Source organism: Saccopteryx bilineata, chromosome 5 (assembly GCF_036850765.1).
Source record: "Saccopteryx bilineata isolate mSacBil1 chromosome 5, mSacBil1_pri_phased_curated, whole genome shotgun sequence".
NCBI lineage: Eukaryota > Metazoa > Chordata > Mammalia > Chiroptera > Emballonuridae > Saccopteryx > Saccopteryx bilineata.
Window position 1 is genome coordinate 68,150,840 of NC_089494.1, and position 26,720 is coordinate 68,177,559.

Consider the following 26,720-nt stretch of genomic DNA (forward strand, 5'->3'; position numbering starts at 1 on the left):
TACGCTCTACGCACTGTGCCACCACCTGGTCAGGCTGGGCAGTTTTTCAAAACAGCCTGGCAGTTTTATAGAATGTTAAATATACAGCTACTGTATGATGTAGCCCCTTCCCTCCTAGTTATTTGTTCAAAAGAAAGGAAGGCATATGTCATACAGAAATGTTCATAGTAGTTTTATTTGTATCATGCAAAAATGGAAATAACTTAAAAGTGCTCATTAACAGGCAAATGGATAAATTGTGATGAATTCATAAAATGGAATACTACTCAACAGTGAAAGAAGTGAACTATTCCTACATGCAACAACGTGGATAAATCTCAAAAGAGTATGCCCAGTGAAAGAATTAAGACAAAAGAGCATACATACCATATGATTCTATTTACATACAATTCTAGAAGATGTAAATTAATCACTAGTGACAGAGGAAGGATCAGTGGTGGCCCAGGGACCAAGGGGAAGAGAGGTGCAGGAATCAACAGGAGGGAGGGTTTGTAAACAGGGACGTGGATGCCCGGGGGACTGATAGACGTATTTACCACGTTTTCACGGGGATGGAATTTGAGGGAGACAGTTTTGCTTTCAGTACTCCACTGCTTTCTTGCTGGCCTTGTTTCCAGTGAGAAAACTGCTGTCGTCTTTTCCCTTTTGCTCAACACAGAACATGTCTGCTTATGTCTCCTCTGGCTGCTTTCAAGTTCTTTATTACTGGCTTTGAGCTATAATGTACCTTGGTATCAGTTTTTTGTTTTTGTTTTTTTGCTTGTCCTTAAGGTTTATGGAGCTTTTTGAAACTATGACTAACATTTTTTTATTAAAATTGAAAAAAAATAATTTAGCTATAATTTCTTCAAATATTTCTTATTTCCCACTCCTCTCTCTTCTCGCCTTCAAGGACTTCAGTTACATGTCACAGGCCACCGGAAATTATCCCACAGTTTGCTGATTTTTTTTTCTAATTCCCTTTTCTCTTTCCTTTATTTTGGGTACTTTCTATTGCTATCTCTTCAAGTTCAGTAATCTTTTCTCTGCCATGTGTCATCTGTATTTAATATCATCCAGTGTCATTGTTGTTGTTGTTTTAACCTCAGACATTGTACTTTTTATGTGTAGAAGTCTGATTTAGGTCTTTTTAAAAATAATATTCTATGTCTCTACTTAACATTTCAACATGTGGAACACAGCTATAAAAAATGGTTTTAATGTGCTTGTCTGGTAATTCTAACTTCCGTGTCAGCTACAAGTCAGCTGTGATTGATTTTTCTCCTCATGATAGCTTGTGTTTTCCCACTTCTTCCCATGCCTGATTGGATGCTAGACATTTTGACTTTTGCCTTGTTAGATGCTGGATATTTTTATATTCTCATTAATGTCCTTGAGCTTTATTCCGGGACACAGTTAAGTTATTTGAAAGTAGGTTTTTTCTCTCTAGGTCTTGCTTTTTGAGATTTGTTAGGCAAGACAAGAGCTGGGTTTGGTCTGGTAGGGCTAATTATTCCCGACTGCTGAGACGGTACCCTTCCGAGGGCTCTCTTTCTTCAGCTCAGAATCTGTCCACTCAGCTCCCTGCACCAGGGCCTGGGAACTCTCCCCAGGTCATCTCAAAGTCATGGCAACTGTAGGGCTCACCTGGTTTGCTTCCTTTTCTTAGGGACACTACCCTTTGTTGTCTGATGTACAGTGCCTTCACCTATGAGCCTTTCACTTAATGTAGCAATCATCAATGTCCAAGTCCTTGAACCATTATCTTTATTAGGAGCTATAAAATAATGATATTTAAATTCTTTCATTTCTGCATTTGCTAGATGGAATTCTTTTTTTAATTTTATTTTTTTAATGGGGCGACATCAATAAATCAGGATACATATATTCAAAGATAACAAGTCCAGGTTATCTTGCCTTTCAATTATGTTGCATACCCATCACCCAAAGTCAGATTGTCCTGTCACCTTCTATCTAGTTTTCTTTGTGCCCCTCTCCCTCCCCCTTTCCCTCCTCCCCCCGTAACCACCACACTCTTATCAATGTCTCTTAGTTTCACTTTTATGTCCCACCTACGTATGGAATAATGCAGTTCCTGTTTTTTTCTGATTTACTTATTTCATTTCGTATAATGTTATCAAGATCCCACCATTTTGCTGTAAATGATCTGATGTCATCATTTCTTATGGCTGAGTAGGATTCCATAGTGTATATGTGCCACATCTTCTTTATCCAGTTAGATGGAATTATTTTATTTTTATTTTTTTTTATTTTTGTATTTTTCTGAAGCTGGAAACGGGGAGAGACAGTCAGACAGACTCCTGCATGTGCCTGACCGGGATCCACCCGGCATGCCCACCAGGGGGCGACACTCTGCCCACCAGGGGGCGATGCTCTGCCCCTCCGGGGCGTTGCTCTGCCGTGACCAGAGCCACTCCAGCGCCTGGGGCAGAGGCCAAGGAGCCATCCCCAGCGCCCAGGCCATCTTTGCTCCAATGGAGCCTTGGCTGCGGGAGGGGAAGAGAGAGACAGAGAGGAAGGAGGGGGTGGGGTGGGGGTGGAGAAGCAAATGGGCGCTTCTCCTATGTGCCCTGGCCAGGAATTGAACCCGGGTCCCCCGCACGCCAGGCCGACGCTCTACCACTGAGCCAACCGGCCAGGGCCTAGATGGAATTATTTTTAAAAGATATTTCACATGCCATCTAGTTGGTCACCTAACAGTACAATTCATAAAGAAAAGGAGGGACTGCTTGTTTCCCGTGTTTCTCAGTTTTCAGAATAACTAACTATTTCACTAGCATCCTCTAAGGAGAAATAGTGAGTTTCTTTTTAAAATTATATTTAGGTTATCATTGTGAGGTCATAAAATTTTGTATATTTGTTGTGTTTTTAATATATTTAATTTTTTTTATTTATGTTCAACCTGCTCCATCTTTGGCTAAAGTGTGCCTTCAAATTGATTTCTATGTCCCTTGATGTTAATTCAGTAGCTTTGTACAGTTTCCTTGATTTCTGACAAAACACAATATCATAGGTTTATCTTGTATATTTCCTGACCCAGACATGGAATGAACGATTTGTCTCTAGGTGGCCCTCGTTCTTTCTGAGTAGGAAACACTGATTAGAGACCATAAACTGGGTGTTCAAGTTGCTTGTTCTTTCTGGGTTGTCATTGCTTCGAAACCATTTAAGTCAAAAGCTTGAAAATAAATGTTTATAGAATGACAAAAAGAGATCATGAATTCATACTGATACTTACAATTTAAATTTAAGATTATAAACTTTTACTTAATTTTCTGGTTTTATATTTTTTATTTCATGTTGAAAAAATTGGGATTCTAATAAAATTATCTCCTTTATCATACATATACACATATAAATATTTATACATTATATGTACACATATGTATATAAGTAGTCTTATCACAATAATAATAAGTAATAAGACTGCTTAATATAGATTAAGAATTTTTTGCATTATTATTTCATTCAGGATATTTTCCAGCAGAAATTTACTCTGAAAATACTGTAATTTAAAGTTACCTTTTTTCTTTCTATTGCTATGGCAGCTAAATGATATATATTTGATACATTCTTTTTATTTCAGTATTTTTTATTTTTAAAGATTACTTTTTAAATATTTACATTTACTTTTAAATTATGTGAGATATTAACATGGTTCCGAAGCAGTATTGAGCTGGTAAATATTTAACAAACAGATCCCTAGGAATTAAAGTCCTAATTTTGACAATTTTTATGGTGTAACTATTACCACTAGGCTGGATTTCAAGCCACCAGTGTTATATTACTGAATACAGAAATCGGGGGCTACGTCGTGGCACTGCATTGTAGGGTATTTCTACCATACAGATGGAATCATCTCAGCAGCATAGATAATAGTAAAATGAGGTAAAATAATCAGAAACTGATGTTTTAGCATTTATTATGTTTATTTTTAATATAATTCATTTTCATATTAAATTTATATAATTTAATTTTTAATAATGAATTTAATAATTGGCAGACAAAATTCTTGTAAATTTAACAACTGGCTCTTATTAGCTGGTGTGACCTGGCTGTAGGACACATTCTGTTACAAAGTCCAAACCTCATAACAAAGCATTCATAAAAGGATGGCCTTCATCCCTATCCTTTCTGCCCAGTTCTCTCCCTCACTGTATGGGTAACCATTGTGTATTAGATTTTGTCTCATCCTTAGAGGTTTAGTTCTGGAAATGTAAGCACAGACCATTATATATTTCCTTACATAAAAGGTAGCGCACAATTAACACCATTTGGCTCCATGTTTAGCCTGGAATTCTGATTCCAGTTAAATTACAACTCCCTACAGGAGGCAAAGAGTTGATACTTAAACTATTACCAACGTCATACTTTAGTGGAAATTAGTATTCTTATGAGCTAAGAAGTCTCTGAATGGGACCAGAGAGTTTCATAAAGAATAGGGATGAGCCTGACCTGTGGTGGCGCAGTGGATAAAGCATTGATCTGGAATGCTGAAGTCACCAGTTCAAAACCCTGGGCTTGCCTGGTCAAGGCACCTGTGAGAAGCAACTACTATGAGTTGATACTTTCTGCTCTTTCTCCCGCCTTTCTCTCTCTATCCTCTCTCTAAAATGAATAAATAAAATCTTTTTTAAAAATTAATTAATAAAAAGAAAAAAGAATATGGATGAAACCAGTAATCTGGTGCTTCATAGACAGACTTTCCGGTTTTCCCCGGGATGGGAGCAGTGAGAAGCGGGGCTCTGGCGCAAGCGGAGGGCCCAACCCCGCGGGTGAGTGCTCAGTGCGGGTGAGTGCTCAGTGCGGGTGAGTGCTCAGTGCGGGTGAGCGCTCAGTGCGGGTGACTGCTCAGTGCGGGTGAGCTTCCCCCAGAGAGCCCGGCTGCTTTCGCTGGAGTCATCCTACTCCCTGCTCTAAAACTTCTGGACTTGGAGGGGGAAATTGGCATTTTAATGTTTTAGTTGGATGTTTTCAGCTCGTTAAATGTAACAGGGCTATGCCTATCTTGTGAAAGTCATTCCTACAATATTTACACATTATACTTCATAAGACTGAAAACTTCCTGCTGAAAAGAAATGACTTAAACCTTGGAATTCACATCATTATCACAGAACTACTTTGAAAGTCATGAGGTTTTAGACCTCTTCATTTCCTACAGTGAGTATATCCCATTTTACATTTGCCTTAATAGATAACATCATTAGTGGTTATGAGCACTGTACAATGCCATCATATTTGCATGATGAAGGCCACAGCAGTGGAAGGTTATCGGCATGATTTGCTGGCTGGGTTAACTAGAATGGGCTCTTTTATTCTGTGCAACCTCAAATTATTTCTGGCCATTATTGTGTTTTCCTGTGAATTTCAGGGGAAGATATGTACGGGTGTTTATGATAAGAATAAATATGGTCAGCCTGTCAAGACAGACTGATACAGTGTTTGCAGTAAAATGTTTCTATTAGCCAGGCCCAGCTTAAGGCTACTGAGCCCATGGCACATAGGACCTTTATGTGAAGTCAACAGGGGAGAAATGAATCCAAGACATTGTATTGCAATGTTGAGCCAGCACTTTTATCCTATAGAGAGAAGTAGACTCAGAGAAGATGATAGCAGATGATGAGGGCATCCTCGAGTCCTCACATAGCACTCTGGCCTCTATACGGGATGAATGGGGTTTCCTGAGATGGGAGCTCAGAAAAGAGGGTGGAAGGGAACATACATATTCTCACTGAATGCTGCTTTACAAACCTTCATTTAAAGGACCTCAAGACTTCTGACCAGCCATGATTATTGCTGCTCTTGTGTAATTGTTGGCCATTAAAATTTGCTCCATATTCTACTTACCTTGAAAACAAGATCTGAATGAATGGACCCAACTTCCAATTTGCCTCTCTTGTAGCGACTGTTTTCCACAGTATGCTTGTTCTGAGTGAGTCCAGTGATTCAAATGTAGCTGATTATAGCTAAAATCAAGCACAAAGTGCTAAAGGCATAGTGTTTGAGCCATGGAGTGGAAGGAAGAGCCACTGGACTCCTTTCACTAACCCTCTTCTCTAAGATGTATTAAAATCAAACACACCAGGTAAGAGCAGAGGTTCTGTGTTAGAGACCGAGAACCTCCAGATGAGAAAAGCACGGGAGTTAGCTTACTGACCTTGAAAGTGGTGGGTCAGAGACTGGAGAATGAGTGCTATGCACATGAAAGGATGGGCATCACGTGATCCGGCCTATTCATTCAATCCTGTCTTGTCTACTTGTGTGTTCCTAGACACATTGCTATGGGGACAATGATCTCTGTCTATTATTTCATAGGGTCCTTGTGATGATCAAAGAAAATGTTTGTTGAAGAGAAACTAAACTATAAAATATTATAGAGCTAAAAAGACTATCCTAAGCACCATGGCCAGATTTTGAAGAAAAGACAATACTCACAGTGAAAGGGTGAATCGGGAGAACTACACCCATTGGCTCCGGGAAATAATAAGGATGCTTTTCTGTCTCGATCCGGGCTCTGGAGGAAACAGTGTCCCTGGAGAACTGGTTACCATAAGTCTGTCATTACATTGGTTCCAAGAGCACCCAACCTGAGAAATAAACATACACTGAGGTGGGGGGTGGTAATTTTTCTGGGGCAGCAAACAGAAATAAATGCACATCCCACTTGTTCTGGAAGATGAGGCTCTTATCCAGCCCTCTCGGGATTTCCTCCAGTAATCATGTGTCTGAAGATTGTTCTCTGTTCCCCAGAAGTCTTACAATCTCAAGTTTAAATAGCCCCAACTCTTTCAACTGGTTTTCATATAATAATTTTCAGAACTCTCATCATCCATTTTCTTCTGTGTCCTCACATGTCAGGGTTCCATTTAATATTTGCCTTCTTTCTCCAGTTCAGACAGGAAGGCAACTATCCAGAAATTGACTAACATGTGTGGGATAAAATGAGACTATTATAAAAATATAATAATAAATTAATATAGCATTGTATCATCATAGTAATTTATTAATATGTCACTGTGATAAAACATATTGTAATGGCAACTACTATGGAATGTGTTTTATGTGCCAAACACTATGAACTCTGCATGTATTATCCTTTTTAATCCTCATGAAACCCCAAGATAGGGTCTATCAACTTCATTTTACAGATGAGGAGAAGGAAGCTTAGTAACTTGCCCAAGGTTACCAAGCCAGTAACTGGCCACATAGAGAGATGTGTGTATACAACCAAAGCCCAGATCTAAACTGGACCTGTGTGCCTTCAATGCCCTTGCTTTAAACCACTGATACTCCACTTTCTTTAATATGAGTCCTGGGAAAGCATCTGAAAATCTAAAAACCATTTTAGTAATTGTCACACTCTTGAGTGTGTTTGCTGTGAACTAAAATTCCTAGAATATTTCTCTAAAATTTAATCATAGTTGCTTTTTCAGAAGATGTTTTTGTAGGATAGGGTGACAAAGAAGAAGGAGGAAGACACAGGGAGAACAGGAGCAGAGGACCAGAAGCAAAGGCAAAAGTTTGTTTTTGTTTTCTATCCCCCCCCCCCCCGGAATTTAGAAGCCGGGAAGCAGTCAGACAACCTCCCACATAAGCCTGATCGGGATCCACCCGGCATGCCCACAGCGGTTGGGGTGGGGGGTGATGCTCAGCCCCTCTGGGGCTGTTGCTCCATTGAGGCCTGAGCCATTCTAGTGCCTGAGGCAGAGGCCATGAAGCCATCCTCAGTACTCAGGCCAACTTTGCTCCAATGGAGCCTCGGCTGTGGGAGGGGAAGAGAGAGAGAGAAAGGAGAGAGGGAAGGGTGAAGCAGATGCGTGCTTCTCCTGCGTGCCCTGATTGGGAATCGAACCCGGGACTTGCACACGCCGGGCTGCTGAGCCAACAAACCAGGGCCTAAGGCAAAGGTTTGAGTGGTTGGGGACACTGGTCATATCTTTTATTTACCAAACTTGTAGCCAACCAGCCCATGACAGATGACAAAGAGCCACTTTGTTCACACAGTCAGGGATTTTGCCTAATCTTTAAAAATACTTTAGTACTTTTTATTTATTACATTCTTGAAGGTAATAGTAATATTTCATTTCTGAAAACCAACAGTCGCCTCTCATTAGAATCACCTTTGTTTTCCAGGGAGCAATGTCTGCAGCACAATTTACGTTTGGAAAGCCTGCCCCCTTGTGGATTAATAAAACATTACATGCCATGTTTTCAAAGCACTCCAAAATTGCATCTAATTTGTGAAGATTGTCTAAACTGCTATTCAGTTTTGGAGAAAAAAGAAAAATGAATTTTGATTTTAAAATATAATTTTACTGAGATTCCTAAATTATTTTTATAAAAGTTTGAGTGGAGTATATGGATTTTCAGATCCTATCTGCCCCCAAACCTCAAAATAAATGGTTTAAGGATCCAAAAATACAGTAACAATAATGATAAATATTATATTCAGAACTTTATAGCCTGACCTATGGTGGCGCAGTGGATAAAGCATCCACCTGGAACGCTGAGGTCACCTGTTCAAAACCCTGTACTTGTCTGGTCAAGACACATATGGAAGTTAACGCTTCCTGCCCCCCCCCCACTCTCTCTTCTCTAAAATGAATAAATAAATTTTGAAAAAGGAAATAAAAGCACTTTATGAGTGCCAGGAATGTGCAAAGTGCTCTGTGAACATCCCTTCTTGCAAACACTCACCAGTACGTTCAGAGACAGCTTCTGTGTGTTATCACCCACACCCCAATTTACAGAACGGCTTACAGCAGTTGAGAGCTCCTCTACCCCCCACTCTCACCCACCCCGCCACAAGCCGGGAGCCACTGAAGCTCTTCTTGACTTACTTCACCCCATCAACTGGCCATAGGGGATTGCACCAGAGAAAGTGAACCAAGCTGGGATACCCAGGCTCTTCCTCGTGGCCATTTGGAATTGGACTTCAAAGATAGCCGTCCGTCTGAGCTGGTTACTTGAATGGACATCCTATTAACTCAACAGCTCCTTGGAAGAAACATCTTCTGCCATGTGCATGGAGAAGCAGAAAGATATGGTCAGGAGAAAGGGAAAAAAATAAAGAGGTTTCCCGGAGGAAAGCAAAGAGGACGTTTCTGTTCTCGGTCCCTGAGGCTCTCCTACTGGTCCCATTGATTTTGCTTTATTAAAATAGGTCTTATCTCTATTAAAAAAATGTGTCTATAACCAAGTCATATGAGCAATAATGTGTAAAAGTGAACCAGATCTAGTGATATAATGAAATGAAATCTGAAGTTAATATGGCACATTGAATGATGTGCATAATTTTTATTGTACTCTATGGCAATTAGGCTCAAATAGGGAGCAATTAACAAAAATTACAATAATTGTCATGTCAACAAAGCCAAACCAAGCGATTCCAGAGTCAGCTGTGGGGAAGAAAATTTGGAGATAGCAGGAATTTGTCCTGCAGTTTCTCTGAAGGACCCTGGATTTCAAAACCAGACGTCAAGTCCTTCCCTTGCTCCTAGTTCTCTAGCAGTGATAGTCCTGGTGGCCTAAGAGGCCCCAGCTGACCTGTGTGCGAGCCAGGCCTCTTCCCTCACTGCACCTCCCAGAAGGAGAAGGCTGAGACCGGTAGGTTATGTGGAAGGGCTGCGTCCACTTGGGTGTCTCTCCTTTCCTCCACACTAGATTGGGGAGATACAGAGCATGGAGAATTTGAAGCTGGTCTCAGGAAGAAGCTGCCAGACTACTTCCCGTGGTGCACTGCGCTTTAGGTCTACAGCTACGTTATACCAGGCATTATCAGTGCGTGGGAGCAGTGGGAATATCATGGAAAGGACCAGGATAGGCTTTCCTGAGACTACTTCCCCATACATTATTGAAGAACTATCATGTGTCAGGCATAGTGTAAGGCAGTAGAGAAAAATTTACAAAATAACTCAGAAACTTCATGAAGGAGCTTAATGGATCAGCCACTCACCATTAACAAGTGAGATGACTTAGAGGAACATAAAAAAGAGGCTATTCCAATCTTGGAACATTTTAATAACCTTTGAACATTTTACACAGGTACATTTGGATTAAAATAAACATTAAGAGGATTCTAGGAAAGAAAGGATGGAGGTGGGAGTGGGAAGAAAATTGTTGGAAAGGGAAGGGTTGTTATCTCAGATCTGGAGATGAGTGTGTACGCATGCATCCAAGGGCAGTTTTTAAACACTGTCTCTGAGTCATCCCTCCACCCTCCACCCTCCACTTCCCACCCTCCGACTCACCCCTCTTCCTGAGTCACTCAGATTGCCTTTCCTCACTCGGAAAGAATGCACTTTGTATAGCATCCCCACAGGCTGCGGGGACCCCTCCGTGCATTTCATCTGGACCCTCCACTGTGCAACGGGACATCGAGGGGCAGAGAGGTCTCATGGCTTCTCCATGTGACACAGTGTGTAAGCGACAACAACATATTGCAGATTCACACTTTAAAATTATAGCTAAAACATATGTGTTGATTTTTTTTTTAAGTAAAAAGGAAATAGAGAAGTGTGAAATACAAAAATAAGTTTTCCATTCTCTACATTCCAAAATGTTGGCAGACTTTCCACGCAAATGTGTGTTTACACACATGATGTATAGCCATGTATGTGAGCATATATGATTTTTACATAAACCAGCATCTAGCTATGTTGTTCCATAACTCACTTCAGCTAACAAGGATGTCATGGATAGCCTTCCGTGTCAGAATCTATAAATTGATAATATATTCAATTTAATAAATATATTATTTAAGCATTTCCTTATTGAGGAGGATGCCCTTGTTTTTTTTAAAAAAATTATTTATTTATTTATTTTTTACAGAGACAGAGAGTGAGTCAGAGAGAGGGATAGACAGGGACAGACAGACAGGAACGGAAAGAGATGAGAAACATCAATCATTAGTTTTTTGTTGTGCGTTGCGACACCTTAGTTATTCATTGATTGCTTTCTCACATGTGCCTTGACCGCGGGCCTTCAGCAGACCGAGTAACCCCTTGCTGGAGCCAGTGACCTTGGGTTCAAGCTGGTGGGCTTTTCCTCAAACCAGATGAGCCCGCGCTCAAGCTGGCGACCTCGGGGTCTCGAACCCGGGTCCTCTGCATCCCAGTCTGATGCTCTATCCACTGTGCCACCACCTGGTCGGGCCCTTGTTTTGTTTTGTTTTATTTTGAAATTTAGTACCAGTGTTTTCTCCTTATTGTCTCTCTGTGAACTTTCAAATTTAAACCATGCAGAGGAATTCTGAAATGAAAACTAAAGGCTCTTCCCCTCCCCCTCCGTTCGGTGCTCGCGCCCCAGAGAGTGCGGCCGCTGCTTTTGTTTCTGTTTTGGTTCTTCGGTACATCATAACTGAACTAGATACGGATACTTCTAGTTGTGGACTTGCCTGTTTTGGAAGACACCGATGTCTTGCCTCAGTGAGAACTGAGATGTTTAACATGCTTTTGCAATCTCTGCTTCCCTCTTTTAATTGTTAGCTGTATTACTATTTTGAATTTACTTGGATTAATTACATTTACACATCTCTCAAGTCTGAGTTCTGTACTTTGTTAGAGGTTTCAAAAAAAAATTTAAAGCTCTATCTCAATAAAACTATAAAGTGTTCTGATGATATAAATATTATACAATGTCGTGCCAAGTAGTACGATAGGCTCCATGGAAAAGGAAGTGTTGGTTTCTGGGACTGAACTGTGCTGGCAGCTCAAAGGAGAAGTGTGAGGCCCCTGGGTTATCTTTTTATTTCTTTTCAGTTTCCTTCTAAACCAAACTGGGCTTCTATTACTTTTGGAGTTCATGTCCAAGCTAATGGGTCTAAGCCAAAGGGCTCCACATTCTCCAAAGCCTGTAAGAAGAACAAGGGGCCGGGGGAGACAGAAGTTCCTTGTGTCCCTCGGAGGCAACATGGAAGTTCTAGTAGGGCCACACTGAACTGCCAGGGACCACGGGTTGCATTCCGGAGGCCGCCAGCAGCAGAAACAAGCTAACCCATCAGCTTCAGTTCTGAAGCTGAGAGCCTGACACTCACAAATGCCAAACAGAACCAGACTGTGTGCAGGGGATCTAGACGCAAAGCAGAACTCTCACTAGAACCCACATGTGCTGATCCGAGGCCTCCTTATTCCTGAGCCAAAAGGTTACCTATTCCCTAGCCCCATCCATAAAATTCTCCATACTGTCTTCCATAATGGCTGTACCAGTTTACATTCCCACCAGCAGTGGATGAGGGTTCCTTTTTCTCCACAGCCTCTCCAACACTTGCTATTACCTGTCTTGTTGATAACAGCCATTATAACAGCTGTGAGGTGGTATCTCATTGTTATATAGTTTTAATTTGCATTTCACTAATAGCTAGTGAAGTTGAACATCTTTTTATGTAGTTGTTGGGCATTTGTATGTCCTCTTGGGAGAAACATCTCTTCGGGCCTTCTGCCCATATTTTAATTGGATTCTTTGGGGGGGAGGGTTTTGGTTGTTGTTGAGTTGTATGATTTTTTATATATTTTGGACATTAACCCCTTATCAAAGATGATTTTGACAATACCTTCCCATTTGGTTGATTGCTGTTTTGTTTTGTTGAAAGTTTCTTTTACTGTGCAGAAACTTTTTAGTTTGATATAGTCTCGTTCATTTATTTGTAAAGATATATGTACCCCCGTGTTCAATGTAGCATTTTTCACATGGCCAAGACATGGAAATAACCAAAGTGTTCTTCAATAAATGATTAGACAAAGGAGATATGGTACATGTATACAATGGAGTTTTCTCACCTGTAAAAAATGATGAAATACCGCCATTTACGAAAACAGGAATAAATCTTTAGAATATCATTTTAAGCAAAGTCAGATGGAAAAACTCAAGAACCATATCATTTTACTCATATATGGGATGTAGAAATGAAAGCAACAACTGAACAAACAAGAAAAACACACAAACAAAACAGTCACAGAGAACAGAATGATGGATCCCCGAGGAAAGGGGGTGGCGGTAGCAGAGGGGAAAGGGGGTAAATATAGGATGATGGAAAGAGACTTGACTTTGGGTGGTGAACACACAATGCAATATACAGAGGATGTGTTACAGAATTATACACTTGAAACCTGTAGAATTTTTTTTTTTTTTCCATTTTTCTGAAGCTGGAAACAGGGAGAGACAGTCAGACAGACTCCCGCATGCGCCCGACCGGGATCCACCCGGCACGCTCACCAGGGGCGACGCTCTGCCCACCAGGGGGCGATGCTCTGCCCATCCTGGGCGTCGCCATGTTGCGACCAGAGCCACTCTAGCGCCTGAGGCAGAGGCCACAGAGCCATCCCCAGCGCCCGGGCTATCTTTGCTCCAATGGAGCCTTGGCTGCGGGAGGGGAAGAGAGAGACAGAGAGGAAAGCGCAGCGGAGGGGTGGAGAAGCAAATGGGCGCTTCTCCTGTGTGCCCTGGCCGGGAATCGAACCCGGGTCCTCCGCACGCTAGGCCGACGCTCTACCGCTGAGCCAACCGGCCAGGGCGAAACCTGTAGAATTTTATTAACCAATGTCACCTCAATAAATGTAATTACACATTAAAAACAAAAAGAAACTAAAAAAAAATTTCTCAGCTCTTGTTTTCTGCCACTCTGCCAGGCTGGGATATAGGCTCCCTAGCCCCACCCCCACCCCCAGCCATGCTACATTTTTATCCTCCTGTCTGAAACAGCAGGTCGGACAGGAGGAATAGGAACTGAGAAATGAGAAGGGCTCTTTAAGGTTTGGCTTTACCACTTCCTAGCTATATATATTTCCAGACCATTTGAAGATCTGGCTTTGCCACTTCCTGGCCATGTTAATAGACAACTGTAGACCAGGTTACTTATCTGTGAAATAAAGTTAGTTTTAGTCCTATCCCACAGGGCTTGTGCTCCAGGCACACTGGCTTTCTTTCTGCTCTTGGGAGGAGTCATGCCCCCTCCTACTATTGGACTTTTGCACAACTAGTCTCCTTACCTGGAATATGGTGCCCTTCCCCACCCCAGACCCTGGTAAGTGCCTATCCTTTCTTTCTTCAGGGATTAGTTCAGTGGTCATGTCCTCAAGGCCTATGCCAAATGCCCCTGTCGTACCATCATGCACCTCACCTTCAGGGCACTAGTCACAGTTCTAAATTTATATTGACGTGAAATTACCGTACTTTTTGCTCCATAAGATGCACCTGACGATAAGACACACCTAGGGTTTTAAGGAGGAAAATAAGAAAAAAAAATATTCTGAGCCAAATGGTGTGTTAAAATATTTAATAAAATATACCACAATAAGCCCTGGCCGATTGGCTCAGCGGTAGAGCGTCGGCCTGGCGTGCGGGGGACTCAGGTTCGATTCCCGGCCAGGGCACATAGGAGAAGCGCCCATTTGCTTCTCCACCCCCACTCCCCTCCTTCCTCTCTGTCTCTCTCTTCCCCTCCCGCAGCCAAGGCTCCATTGGAGCAAAGATGGCCCGGGTGCTGGGGATGGCTCCTTGGCCTCTGCCCCAGGTGCTGGAGTGGCTCTGGTCGCGGCAGAGTGACGCCCCGGAGGGGCAGAGCATCGCCCCCTGGTGGGCGTGCCGGGTGGATCCCAGTTGGGTGCATGCGGGAGTCTGTCTGACTGTCTCTCCCTGTTTCCAGCTTCAGAAAGAAAATAAATAAATATATATATATATATATCACAATAATATTTCAACAATGTAAACTCAACAGCAGTATTAACAACCATTAGCGCTGTTATTAACAAATGAGAAGAGCCTTTAATGTTCAAATTCTCTTCTAGTTGTCCGGGAGCCCCGGGAACTCATCATCGCTAGTGTGAGAATTTAAGAAGCTCAGTTGCTCACAATCACTGCTATCACTTTCTTTGTTATTTTCATATATGATACCATCTTCAGTGCCATCTAAGGCATTGCTAATGCCACAGTTTTTGAATGACCGTACCACGGTTTCATTCTTCACTGACTGCCATGGTGTTTTCACCTATTCACAAACCTGAGTGATAGTGGGTCTCTTCATTCGTCCAGTTGGTGTCAAATCATAATTACCAGCAGCCATCCTTTTGTTCCTCTCTTCTCACATAAAGACTTTAAACGGTTTGCTGATGGAGACGTCGAGAAGTTACAACTGACTGGTAAGACTCCCAGGAATTACAGCTAGATAAGTCTTCACTTCCTTGAAACCTGTAGAATTTTATTAACTAATGTCACCTCAGTAAATGTAATTACACATTAAAGTTTGCTAATATGTGCTCTAAACTGGTCAAGCACTAGTTGGGCAGATTTTTTCATAAGCCCTCTAGGACGTTTGGACCAAACTTTTTCTTTCTTTTTTTTTTTAATTATAATTTTATTTTTTTAATGGGGCAACATCAATAAATCAGGATACATATATTCAATGATCAACAAGTCCAGGTTATCTTGTCTTTCAATTATGTTGCATACCCATCACCCAAAGTCAGATTGTCCTCTGTCACCTTCTATCTAGTTTTCTTTGTGCCCCTCCCCCTCCCCCTTTCCCTCTCCCTTTCCCCCACCCCCCGTAACCACTACACTCTTATCAATGTCTCTTAGTTTCACTTTTATGTCCCACCTACGTATGGAATAATGCAGTTCCTGTTTTTTTCTGATTTACTTATTTCACTTCGTATCATGTTATCAAGATCCCACCATTTTGCTGTAAATGATCCGATGTCATCATTTCTTATGGCTGAGTAGTATTCCATAGTGTATATGTGCCACATCTTCTTTATCCAGTCATCTATTGACGGGCTTTTTGGTTGTTTCCATGTCCTGGCCACTGTGAACAATGCTGCAATAAACATGGGGCTGCATGTGTCTTTACGTATCAATGTTTCTGAGTTTTTAGGGTATATACCCAGTAGAGGGATTGCTGGGTCATAAGGTAGTTCTATTTTCAGTTTTTTGAGGAACCACCATACTTTCTTCCATAATGGTTGTACTCCTTTACATTCCCACCAACAGTGGATGAGGGTTTCTTTTTCTCCACAGCCTCTCCAACATTTGCTATTACCTGTCTTGTTAATAATAGCTAATCGAACAGGTGTGAGGTGGTATCTCATTACAGTTTTGATTTGCATTTCTCTAATAACTAAAGAAGATGAGCATCTTTTCATATATCTGTTGGCCATTTGTACTTCCTCCTGGGAGAAGTGTCTGTTCATGTCCTCTTCCCATTTTTTTATTGGATTGTTTGTCTGTTTGTTGTTGAGTTTTATGAGTTCTTTGTATATTCTGGATATTAGGCCCTTATCTGAGCTGTTGTTTGAAAATATCATTTCCCATTTAGTTGGCTTTCTGGACCAAACTTTTTCAATCCGCATTCTCATTCCATTTTCGTCCATCCATTCTTTCTCATGAACCCCCCTGCTGCTGCACTAAGGAAAGTCTAGTTATTTTTTTACTCTAATGTCACTACATAGGTAAACTACCTGGATTACAGCTGGAATAAACCCATGGAGATGAGCAGCACAGCCTGCTCCATCTGCGGCTGCTTTGCCTGTGCTCGCACTGGCTTCCCAGCTCACTGCACGCGCCTCACACCCTTGGCCCCTCCCCTATCTGCCAGCCAGCCAGCCAATGAAATGCTGTTAGGCTGGCAACAAGTGAGGTTAGCACTTCACACAGAGGTCCAGCAGCTGCAGCGCAGCCCTCCACTCGGCAATGGCACCTCTCACGTCTGCCCTCCATGATGCCAGATGAATGCGCCCACACAACCTTGCTCGCCTTCCCTCCTGCGCTGCATGCAACTGTGGAAACCGGACCAGGAGATCACTCAGCAGATGCCAGGGTTCCCCATGCCGCTGTGGCAGGTATGATTACGCTCTGGCTGACGCTCATTCTACATATGTTTACTGGTGCAGTGCCCCGCAGCAGCTAAAAAAAAATGAACATTTGCTCCATAAGATGCACGGATATTTTCCCCTCCACTTCTGAGGGAAAAAAAGTGCGTTTTGTGGATAGAAAAACATGGTATTTAGTTAACATCAGTCTCCTATAGTAGGTTGTAGGCTTCCTGAGAACAGATACACCTCTTTTCTCTCACCAACACCCAATAAATATTTGTGGAATATATGAATGAATATGAATGAATGAATAATAGTCATGAAAATAAAGGAGACCATGCATGCCTATCATTTACCACTGTTATTATTAATAATACCATCTTCTCCAAAGCAGGCTTAATAATATCAACTAACAGCCACCCAAGAACTGCATGAAGGTATTTAAGAATTGTTGGTAAATTGTAAAGCACTAGACAAATATTAGCATTCTGTGATCATTGATCTTCCTTTGTTCTTTTTTTCTGCAAACACCCCGGTAATCCCCTGCACAGCCACCTCATGCATGCGCGCGCGGGCGCACACACACACACACACACACACACAGCTGGGCTTTCTGTAACTGATATGTACCTGGTTTCACTGTTCAGGCCTCATAGACAAATCACAAAGCCAAACGGCAATGGCACTGTTAGTGGAAGAAATGATGTATTTTAAAGAAATGGCTTCCTTAAAACAGAGGTGCTTGTTATCATAGCCCAGGCTTTGTCACAGAGAGTGAGGCAGGAGTAAAGGGTGTTGAGAGTGTGCAGGCCTGGGGACATTGAGTGGTTACAATGGCTGCTCCCAGCAAGGGCGTTTGGGCAGCCCAAGCACTGTGACCAAAAGAGGGCAGCAGCTCCTGAGAAAGGTTCAGGCAACCACCAGCACCAGTGCATGACCTGTGGATGCAGCACAGACACAAATAGGGTCAAGCACAGCTCTGTCAAGTGCTTCTAACATTCTGGTCAACCACAGCGGGACTCTTGCCCATGGATGAAGCTACAGGGACTTTAGGGGAAGGGGATGTCCACAAAATCTTTGGCAATCTTGCCTCTGAATAGTGGGGTCCTCTTCTCTAGAATCTGGTCAGACTCTATGACTGCTTTGTCCAGTAGAATTTGCCAGATATGATGTTGGGCTTGTTTCTGAGCCTGGGTTTTAGGACACTAGCAGCTTCCAAATTCTCTCTGGGAACAACCACTCTGAGGAAGCCAGATGCTATGCAAGAAACCCACCTCCTCTGAAACCTTCATGAGTGAGGCTAGACCCTGAACAGTGAACCAGGTGGAGAGACAGAAGGAAAGAGGCCACTGAGGCATCACACCATCAGGTTATTTGAAACCACTGCATTTCAAGAAAGTTGATTATGCATCAATAGATAACTGAAAAGTGACCTAATGGCAAGAGACCGATAGGGACTCCAAGCCCCATGTAGGCAGATGATGTTCAGGAAATGCTGTGTTCCTACAGGGAGATTGGGCTATTAGGTAACTCACTGGGCTGAGATCTCAGGAGACAAATGGCTCAAGGTTACTCAGTATTCAGCATGTCCCAAGGCACTGCATGCAGTTAACACAGCCCACCAGAAAGTGGGGCTAAGCTAGTTGCCATACTTCCTGGCTGTGCAAGTTACTGGATGAGAAACTGTCGGACACTGAGCTGAAGGTAGGACCACTCGGGAGGAGAGGAGGAGACCGAGGAGCATCGGCATTCTATAGAGATAGAGCGACACCATGCAAGAGTAGTAAAGCATTGTGAGTTCCAGTAAGTTTATTAAAATAAATTTATAAGACTCAGAGACTTTATACCATTATTACTATTACAACTACTATAGTTTTGCTGAAGAAAACAACTGTTTCTGCTTTCTCTCTTTTTGAAAAAAAATTTCACAATATAGTTTTTATGTTATAGGGGTTAATGTGATTTTGTTCCCTAAATCCAACTTTTTTTGGCCTTCTTTGAGTACCTTTCTGCTTTTGGAAATCATAGGAGTGAAACACAAAACAGAATTTCAGACTACTGAGATCCCAAGGGAGTTGGAGTTCTCAGAACCAAGTTATTTATATGAAGAGTAGGCAGGAAGAAAAAGGCCACTTTGGTTCATAGTATTAAACAGAATTAAGGGGGGGGGGAAGAAGAGATTTTTGTGTAGCTTGGATTCTTTTGTTTACTAATCTACTGAAGTAATTTTCATGAAAAATATAATTTTAATTAAGCAAAAGCCAAGTTTAATAACATTTAAAATAATACAAGATTAGCCTAGTCAGGATTCCAGATGCAGCTTCTGCCAGTTCTGTGGGGCATTTGTTGCATTGCTTTTCCTTGTTTTGTGACCAATCAAGCTGAAAATAATGAAGGAACTTGCCGAGTTTAAACTATTAGAATGCCTTAGATATGTTTCAAGGGGTGGAAACAAATATCTCACCCAGTGATAGGAAGAATGTCAAAGAATTTGTGACTATTTAAAATCTACCACAATCATACATTTTGCTTCTCCTAACTTACTAGAAACATTTACAGATCTCAACCAGCGCTTGTATTAGTCACGGTTCTGCTGAGAAACAGATCAATTGTGTGTGTGTTCATATATATATATATATATATATGATATTAAAATGAAGAATGTGGTATGAGGTGGTGTGTTGGTTTCATACACACACACACACACACATGGGTAATCAAAAGTAAATTTACAGTTGTGAGTATGTGAAACAGAGTTTATTCTTGTATTGTTATTTATTGATTATTATATTATTTATTTGTATTATAACTCCAAGCTTATTTTTGCCCACCCCTGTATATGTAAAAGGAGATTTATGATAAGAAAGAAAGTAGCTCACACAATTATGGACGCTAATAATTTTAACAACTCCAGGGAAGGCTAGTGGACTGGAGACCCAGTTCTGGTCCAAAGGCTGCCATAGAACCAAGAAGAGCTGATGTTGCAGATCAAGTCCAAATGCAATAAATGCAATCTATGGAGAATTCTCTCTTGCTCAAGAGATGCCCTTTTTTTTTTTGTTCTATTCAGGGCTTTACCTGATTAGATGAGGCCCACCAAATTACGGAGGGCAATCTGCTTTACTCAAGGTTCAGATTTAAATGTTAATGCCATCTAAAACATCTCCACAGGAATACCTAGAATATGTTTGACCAAATACCTAAGCACCTTGTGGCTTAGTCAGGTTGACATATATAATTAATCATCACACTACTCCTGTACCACATTCTCAGTTTAAAAAATTCCTTGTTTTATTGCCAGATAATTTGCATACTAAGTATCTTAAATTTCTTTTATTTTTTAATTACATTTGACATACAATATTATATTAGTTTCAGGTGTATAGCATAGCAATTAGATGTTTATATGACTTACCAAATGACCTCTCTGATAACTCTATTATCCACCTGACACCATACATAGTTACTACAATATTATTGACTATATTCCTCATACTTCAGTTTCAGAGATCGTTTCTATAGTTTGTTACTAGGTGTTTGAAAATATTTTTTCTCCTTTTCTGGTTTTATCAGAACTTGGAGTTATTCTCTCTAAATTACTGTTTGGAGGGACTAGAGAGTCACATATATTTGGTTCTATAATTCTTAGCTCCTAAAAAGACTCACAGAAGTAAATCTGCATTATACTAGAATTACATCATGCACAAGTTCAGGCTGAGGAGCAATAACCTCTGTGGTCTCCAGGTTTAAATCATCAGAGAGTAGCTTAGGTAGTAACTCCATTTATGTCTTAATGAAGATTCCAGCTAACATTTGTTATCCTGTTGCCATGTCCCTGACACTCATTATTTGCATCTATATTCCATTCTGTTTCCTGCTGGACTGTTTCCTGCCTCACATTAATTACTACTCATTGTAGAGAGCTCTCAGCCAGTTGATAACTGTACAAAGTTCAAGCCATAAAATTCAGGCATCCTGTTGCAACTCGCAAAGTTCATCATCAGTGTTTATGTTGCTATTTCTACTTCTGCTTCTAGGAGTTATTACAGTAAGAATGGCAGAAGGGGTGACTCTCCCAGGCATCTGCCTTCAGATGGGAAGCAGAGCCCTGGATGAAAGCTTCTACTTGGATTTTTGGATTTCTTTTATTTTTTCTTTTATCAAGAGAGAGGCAGGGAGGCAGAGAGACAAACTCCTGTATGTGTCCTGACTGGGATCCACCCAGCAACTCCCCATCTAGGGCTAATGCTCTGCCCATCTGGGGTGGCCGCTTTGCTGCTCAGCAATTGAGCTAAATTAGCACCTGCAGCCAGGCTATGGAGCCATCCTCAGCACTCGGGGCTAACTTGCTCATTCAAGCCATGGCTGCAAGAGAAGGAGGGGGAGGGGGAGAGAGGGGTGGAGAAGCAGATGGTCACTTCTCCTGTGTTGCCCTGACCAGGAATCGAACCCGGTACTTCCATATGCTGGGCTGACGCTCTACCACTGAGCCCACAGGCCAGGGCCTTATTGAATTCCTTGTGGTCAGAGAAATTTTATGGACATCTTGGTCTTAGGCAGGAAAAAGAATTTTCTGTTCTGAGTGGTACATGGAAAACTCTCCCATTAATCAAAACCCTGTCCCTCATTTCTGAAAGACTTTGATTCGAAGGAGCCGTTTTTCACTAGAGGTAAGAAGCTGTTTTCTTCCAGTCCTATTTTGGAATACTCTGGGCTAGATGTTCAAGTGCAGATTTTTAGTCCCCACCCAGACCAATTAAATCATAGTCTCTAGTTGGAAGGCTACCTCCGACATTTGTGTGAGTGTGTTGAAGTATATGTATGTATATGTATATATGCGTGTGTCCACACACGCATATATATGACAAAATTTACCATTTAACAATTTAAACTGTACAGCTTAGTGGCATTAAATACATTCACATTGATATGAAAACATCACCATCTATCTCCAGAAACTGTCATCATCTCAAGCTAAAACTCCATATCCATTACTAACTCCCCATTCCCTCCACTTCTCAGCCCCTAGTGACCTTCACTTCACTTCGTCTCTCTAGGAGTTTGACGATTCTGGGTAGCTCACATAAATGGAACCACACAATACTTGTCCTTCTATTTCACTTAGCAGAATGCTTTCCGGGTTCATCAATGTTGCAGCATGTGTTAAAATTCCATTCCTTTTTAAGGCTGAATAATATTCCATTATATGTATTTACTGTATTTTGATTATTCATTCATCGTCACTAGATGTTGGGTTACCTGCATCTTTTGGCCATTGTAGATAATGCAGCTATAACATGGTGTACTGATATCTGTTAGAGTCCCTTTCGATTCTTTCGAGTATATAGCGAGAAGGCCTTTTCATTTTTAATTAGCTTCTCTAGTGAGCCTCTACCCGTAAAATTTGATAGCAGCTAGTCAATTGTTTTGTCAAATCTTGTGCAAATGTATCTTAAACTTTAGTTTTGCTTAAAGGAGAATGAATGAACGGGTTTTGGCACTTTCTCTTTTCTTTTGTGACCTTCTCCATGTGGCCTCCGTGGAATCCTCTGTGGAAAACCCTCTCCCAGCTCTGCACTCAGATGGACCATTTGGCAGTCCATCCTGACGGGCTTATGTCCCCTGTGTCTTGCGCATGGCAGGTAATGACTTAATTTTATTCATTTGAGTAGAGTTGCTTGATCTCTAGTGGATTTAAAAGGCAGCCAAGGAGCTTCTGAGACTCTAACTCTGTTTCCTTCAAATCATTTTGAGCTCCACGCTGTTAGTCCCAATTTCTTGATGAGGAGAACAGACCCTTCAGACAGAAATCCAACCACAACTCACGGGCCCTGAACTGAATGTGGGCAGTGTGAACTGGCGGGGAAGTCAGTCAGGTGGCACCCTGATAAACAGTTCTTTCAGGAAATGAGTGGGGCTCAGCTGTAGCAACAGATGGGGGGTGGGGGTGGGGAGTCAGACCCCTCCTGCATCCACCAGAGGGAAAGGCTGGACCAAAGCCCAGGTGTGATGCTTTTGTTCCCCGCCCACTTCCTATGGGTTTATGTGGATGTCTGGGAGCGCTTCCCTTTCTTTCAAGCTTTTTGGCATGCATAATCTAAGGATGCTTAGCTTCCTTGCAATTACTCAAAAAGGAATAACTAGTGAATTTTGTGTAGAAAACCTAGAAGGGTGTGCCAGGTTCAATTAAACCTTCCTCAAAACCGGTGAGAAGGAGCAGTGGGAAGGCAGATTTCATTTCCTCCCAGATACTGAGCAGTCCATGGTCCCCAGCGATGCCGCATTGTGTTCATAAGGAGAGTAGCTATCTTTTTGTTCAAATGCTGCCTGATTCACTAGGAAATAGGGAGGAAAGTACTTTTCTGCACACAATTTGATAAGAGCATTCATTAGAAATACTATCATAGAATTAATAAAATGTTGAATGATTTTTTTCATGATTTTTCTTCCTATAGTTTGGTTAATGAAGATGAAAAGCAATTATTTTTATAATACATTTTCCTGTAATTGGTGGCTAACTGTGCTCAACAGAGAAATAATGACTGTACGAGTTGGCAATGAATTTATTTGAAAGGGATTAATAGAATTGGGAAGATTCTGGAGAATTTTACCCTTTGGGCTATAAGCACAAATTCTCCCCCATCAATCATTACTCATAATCTATAATAGGTGGTGTTAATTTCTTTTCTTTTCTTTTTTTTTTTTTTACAGAGAGAGCCAGAGAGAGGGATAGATATGGACAGACAGACAGACAGGAACGGGGAGAGATGAGAAGCATCAATCATTAGTTTTTTGTTGCGACACCTTAGTTGTTCATTGATTGCTTTCCCATATGTGCCTTGACCGTGGGGCTACAGCAGACCAAGTAACTCCTTGCTCAAGCCAGCAACCTTGAGTCCAAGCTGGTGAGCTTTGCTCAAACCAGATGAACCCACACTTAAGCTGGCGACCTCAGGGTTTCGAACCTGGGTCCTCCGCATCCCAGTCCGACGCTCTATCCACTGCGCCACCACCTAGTCAGGCTGTGGTGTTATTTCTTTAAAGAAGCATCATTCTTTAAGAGTTCTGCGTGCTCCCTTCGGCAACACAGCTACTAAAATCTAAGAGTTCTGCATTTGGAATGAATTTGTACTGTGGCTTCAAATTCACAGACTGCATACCGCAACACGAAAAGCATGTTTGTTTAAGTTGGCCATTTTTAGCTATCTAGGTTAAGTGAAAAAAAAAACAACAACCCCAATCATTTAAAATTATGCTGCCATTTCTTGATATACATATAAAAGGAAGCCATTTTCATTAAGTGAAAATTTAAAACTACTTAGTGCATATGGGGGAAGCATTGTTTAGTCTGTCGAAGAACATTTTTTTATTCCTCTGCCCAAGAAGCGCCTGAAAGAAATAAATTCCCAATATTTATAGATTGTGATCACAACAGCTAATCACCATTTAGAACCTTCTAGGAAACTTCTGTGGTCTGTCTCTGAAGACTCAATAATTTCTGGATTCTAGGATAAGGTCTCAAATACATACACTGTTTGGAGTACTTGCTAGTTTCTATTTATCTTGTCAATATAACTATTTTCACTGCTACGTCCATAGCTTTACGGCTCTCCCTTCACTGTCCTCCCCAACCCTGCGCCACATACACGATTTCCTTGAAGAACGTTCTGCTGTGGGCAAGCAATCTGCCTGGGGCGCTGTCTGACTTGATGCCATGTTTGGAGTTATGCGAAGGCGTGTCCATGGTGTTCATTGTTAGAGATGATGGAACAGCACTGGCATATAGTTTCTATTCCTTCTAGAGGGGAAAATTCTTTAATGGCTATGAGAAAAATTGGGATTGCTAGACTGTCCTTTGGAGATATCACACTTTGTGAAGTCTCTGTTTTTACTTACTCTGCACAGTTTTGCAAAAGGAACTTCCATCTGTTAGCTCTGTGAATGAATTCAGTTATGTTACTTCAGTTGTTCTCTTTTAAGAAATGCCTTTGGATTTCTCTTTTTCTCTTTCCAACATTTTTCTTACTCGGGCTCTTGTCGGTTTCTCTCCTGAAGCCTGGCCATCTGCAATGACAAATAGTCTAGTAAACCCTCAGTCATCCAGAAGAATCTCGCCAGGCCAGGTGTCAGTTTGATGGAAAATGTCTTTGCTGTGGTCAGCAGCCTGAGAATAAAAAATTTCAGTTTGCGGAGTAAAACTTGACAGTGATGTTGTGAAATCCTGTTATTACTAATGACTGTCTTCATGATTCATGTTGTTCCAGCAAGCCTTGCATTCATAATGTCTGCTTTACTCATGTGAATGTCCTTTCCGTAACAATATGCTGATTTCTCTTCTTCCCATAAAGGCATCTGGTCCCTCTTGTCTGTCTCCACTTTTCAATCACTGTAACTGTCATCCTAATTCCAACCTCATGTGTTTCCCGTTTGTACCTCCCCCATCTCTCCACATTTTCTATCCTACATCCTCTTGTCAGATTAACCTTCTTGACTGAAGCTCTGTCATACCATTTCCTTGTGTGGGAACCTTCAGCTTTCCTCTCCTGCCCAATGAACTTTCACTGGCAACCAGGGCTCTGTGGACTAGATTTTTAAAAATAAGCGTACTAGATCTTTAGTCAACTTTTCCAGCCCTATCTCCCACTCTCTCCCCCCAAACTTCCATAACCTCTAGCCAATGGAAACACAGTGTAGCTTCCCATAGCCACATCTTTGCTCATGTGTCCACAACAGAGCTTGACACACTACGCCCTGTGGGAGTTCGTCTGCAGTTTGTTTTTATACAGCTCATAAGCTAAGAATGGTTTTTCCATGTTTAAGGGGTAGAGAGTAAGAATATGCAACAGAGACAGGATGTGGACGGCAAGCATGGAAGTATTTCTTATCTGGCCCTTTACAGAAAAGATTTGCCAACTCCTGGCTGAGAGAACACCCTACCCTTTCTGACTGCTGCCATTCAAGTCGCATTCTTCCCTGCAGGTCTGTGGAAGTGCAGCCCCACACAACCCCCTTTCTGCCCAACTCCCCACGTCTCTTTTCTCTGAACCCCCTTAGAGCACTTTTGGACTGTCAGAGCTCTCGCTTTTCTCTGCTGTCGGATAACTATGCGTGTAGATTTTTATTAAGCTGAAAGTACCTTGGGAATAGGGGACTAATTCTTACTTTTTTTTTTTTCAAACTCCTTCCAGTGTTCCAGCATCTAGTAAAGTGAGTCATAGACCAAGTGAACTTTGTAAATATTTGAAATTAAATTAAATTAGGGTCAAATAAGTATAAGCCATTTCCTAAATTCCTAAAAATGGGTGAACGTTTTCCTTCTGCTTGGGCCCCAGTTTTTGCTGCTCCGAGGAGCAGTATTCACTGGAGTGGGGCCCAGAGCATAAAGGAAGGGTGAGCCTGGGGCCGAGTGAGCCCACAGGGCTGCATGAAACCCTCTCTGGCCACATGAAGGACCAGTGCAAGTTGCCAATATAATGGGTTATAGAAACCCCTAAAAGATGTTACTGCTTATTCCAAAATACTTCAGTGTTTTCTCTTTAGATAATTTTCTATTTAACTTACTACTCTCAGTGTCATTGATTTGGATTATTTCTTCTATGAATTTTTATGTTGAAGTTTGGAACTTTAAGTTCTGGATCTATGAGGATCAAACGTTTCCCAAGCCAGGTACTCCATAATAAGGCACTTTCTGCCAGTCACTAACATTTGGTGAAAGGTATGGTATGGCATAATTTGATAAAACACAAGGCAGAATAGAGAAGTGGTTATCTGGGGTAATATGATTGATAAGCTGTTGAAGAGCTATGAGTGAGGCAGCTCATCCTAGCCAGGATAACCCGATCATTCATTGGATTATTGCGTGTCAGTCATTTCCGCTCAACCAATAAGTTAAGTACAGGAAGCATCATTCAGAAA